A 3604-nucleotide genomic window follows, 5' to 3' on the forward strand; every position below is an offset into this window, starting at 1 on the left:
ATTGTGTGGGAGGAACCTGACAGAAGCAGCCAAGCTTTCATGTGGTGCTCTATCTTGAATTCAGAATGTCTATACCATTCTGTTGACTTCTGTTTTTGTTCTCTGTGATGATTCTATCATGATACAGCCTACTGCTCCCAGGCACCAGGCTGACTTTGTTTCTCACACGTGTGCTGAGGCGGTGTAGTGGACATGTCTAGCTTCTGTTTCTCCTCGTGCGTGTGTTCAACAGCATGAGCTTCTGTTTGTGGCAAAAGTTGACTCTGTCAATAGCTTTTTGATCTTGGTACAGTTACTTGAATTCTCTCAGTGGCTCTTGTTTTTAAATCTGTGAAAATGATATTTATACCTCTGACTCTCCAGTGTCAGGCTTTCCAATAGTGTGGCAGTTTGGAAAGATCGGCAACCGTGCAAGTGACAATAAACGCAAGGCTGGTAGAACCCCTCTGTCTAAGAGAGACCTGGTGGCAGTGTGGCAAAAGTAAGCGCTTTGGCCCTGGGTGAACCTGAGTTGGAATCTCAACTTCGCCTACTGTGTGGGCAAGCTGTCAAACTGCTGGAATTTCCGCACTCTTCTTTCCTTCAGCGGGGACAAGAGCTATAGCTGGAACTTAGACGTCCACTTACAAGCTTTGAAGACCTCAGTCACTGCCACCAAATGAGATGTAAAGCACTGTCCCTTCGGATGATGTATACCAATTGCTCCAGATGTTTCCACGATGTGGCCCTTCGTCTTCAAGCCCAATAATGCATTCTTTCCAGCTGGTTGGTTGTGGCTTAGAAATTCAGAGCTTTCCCTGCTGTATCCGCTATTATCTCCATGGATATATGCATGCTACATAAAAACACATATGGAGAATTATCCTCTACCCTACTTGCATACACGCTTGAATGTTGTACATTCATTTGACCTCAGGAGAACTTCAATGTGCAATGATCTAGTCCTTCCAGGAAGTCAATTACACCTTGCCCTTCCATAAGGGGTTGCAGAGACAAGTTCTGATGGCGTGTCCTCACGCGGGTGACATCGTGGGGAGAGCTGCACAGGCCCTCTCCTTTCCTTTAGACGTCTGCCCCAGTCTCTATTTCTGTAGGCGGGAGATTCTAGTGGACGGTTGGGATCACAGAACTTACCTTTGGGTCTAAGGCTTTCTGAAGAGAATAAAATTTTAGAGCAATGGTTCCCAACCCCTTTCCGTATGAGAATCTCACTTTAAGGTGAGAGAGAGAGAGAGAGAGAGAGAGAGAGATATCACATAATGGTATTTCTACTTTAAATAGCCATTGGTGGAGAAAATATATGATAAAATTCAGCAATAGTAAAAAAAAAAAAGCAAAAATCTCACAGAGCAGTGGTTCTCAACCTTTCTCATGCTGTGACCCTGTAATACAGTTCCTCATGTTGTGGGGACCCCACCAGCCATAAAATTATTTTCATTGTTACTTCATCACTTTAATTTACTACTGTTATGAATCGGATGACCCCTGTGAGCGGGTCATTCGACCCCCAAAGGGGTCACAACCCACAGGTTGAGAACCACTGCCATAGAACCATAGAAGGCCTCTTCCTTCCTTAAAATGTTTGGAATGGCTGCACCTGATGCAAAATTCACATGGTACTGACATATCCCGCTCAGACCCTGCTCGCCAATTACACAGTGCCCTCGCCAAAGCCAGCATTACTTCCAGCTCTTCTGAGTCCCTTCAGAGATAATCTCTGTCCTGCCAACATTTACACATAGATCCCTTTGTTAAAAGATAAACAGTGCCCTATTTTACCACTCTTTTCACTTTGCTCTTTTCCACTTAATAATGCTCTGTTAATACTTTAAAATGGATAGGTTAAAAATTTTTTAAAGGTGGTGATAATGTGTCTTTATTCACCCCAATAGCCTCTACTATTGAACAACTTCACTGCTTTGTTTAATTTACACAACCCCCTAGCATGTCATCACTACATGCCACTTAGATTGGAAGCCACCAGTACGGGTAACACAGCAGTGATTGCTTGCATGCATGTTGACTCTTCCTCTGTGCTGCACATTGTTCTGAGTACTTTACACATATTATCTCACCTCATCCTTCCTATCCTTCTAGTTTCCACTTCAATCTTATCTCCTCAGCTACAACTTCCTTTCTTTCAGGACACTCATCACTGTGAGTAGTTAGTTATCTGCTTGCCCAATGCTTGCTGCTGTCCCTCGATCCACGGTATGAACTCTGAGGACAGGCACAGGGCCAACTCACTATAGTCCACCCAGACCAGCCTAGTGCCTCAGCACTTGGCTTATGCCATCAGCTGAGTTAAATGAGTGAACAAAAAACTCAGCTTTGTAAGGTATACTTTCTTATAATTTCTATTATACTGATGAGGAGACGAAGGCCTAGCTAGTGCAAGAGGCTTATCTCAAAGATAGTAAGTTATAAACTCGGTTTGAAACTCGGTTCTGTGGGAAGCCCAAGCACTTCAGCCTGACTCTAGTCTCAGAAGCAGAAGGCTGAATGTAGCCCTGGCTGCTTGTGATCTTAAGCAAGTCGCTCAAACTCTCTGGGCACCAGTTTCTTCCACTGAAAATGGAGAGGGTAAACGTAGATGACCTACCCTCTTACAAGGTTTAATGATTTATGAGATCCACCACCTGTGGAAATGAAGGCAGGAAGGGGCATTGAAAGGTGCAACAAGCCTGGCTGGATGCCCTTAAGAGAAACGGATTTTCAATTCTTTTCTTCCTCTCCGTCTTCTTTCCCTGGAGATCCTTATTCTATGTCAGGCTTTGTGCAAGGGGATAAAAGACAGGGATCCCAAGACTCACAGGACATAAAAAACTATTGTCACGGAGTTGATTCCAAGGCATTATGAACACTATAGGACTTCTGAGGCGGCAAGCCTTCATGGAAGCAGACTGCCACAGCTTTCTCCTCATCCAATGGAGCAGTCAGCAGTCGAACTGCTGACCTTTCAGTTAGCACCTGATTAGCACTGGGCCACCAGGACTCCTAGTAAGACCTAGGCTATGCCATTTAGAACTTTTATCTTCTGGAGGATGCAGACTCACCAACAGCTGCTCAATGGACAGTTTGGATCAGGGCCATGGGGGCAGCTTGGGGCTTATAGTAGCACAGAAAGGGATGAATCCCATTTTGAATGAAGGACCTTTAAAAAAATTCATGGGGAAAATGAACTAAAAAGAAAATGAAAAATTTCCTTCAACTTTTTGAAGGTCCCCCATGTGTGGATGATGGTGGGTGTGTAGGGAGGGGAGATGAGGTTTACTGCATGTGTTAGGTGGGGGTGGGGGTGGGGGTGGAGACTAGTTTTCCAGGTGGAAAAGGTGGGGGAGGGAGGCATCCTGGTCACAAGGGACCTCACCAGAGAGGCACACCAAGAAACAGTGCATGGACAGAGGTCTCTAGGGCAGGGGTTGGTGCTCAGGATCCGGAACTGGCAAGGGAGTGAGACCTCATGAAGAACCTTGATGGCCATGCTGAAGAGTTTATACTTTACTCCCAAGAGGAAAGCCAGGGCCATATCATAGCTGCCCTTTGTTTTCAGAAAGATCCCTTTGACAGAGGTAGGACTGGAGGGCCCAAGGAAACTAGCGGC

The sequence above is a fragment of the Echinops telfairi genome, unplaced genomic scaffold, assembly GCF_000313985.2.
Source record: "Echinops telfairi isolate 266 unplaced genomic scaffold, ASM31398v2 ScPeMD7_7469;HRSCAF=8507_0, whole genome shotgun sequence".
Lineage (NCBI taxonomy): Eukaryota > Metazoa > Chordata > Mammalia > Afrosoricida > Tenrecidae > Echinops > Echinops telfairi.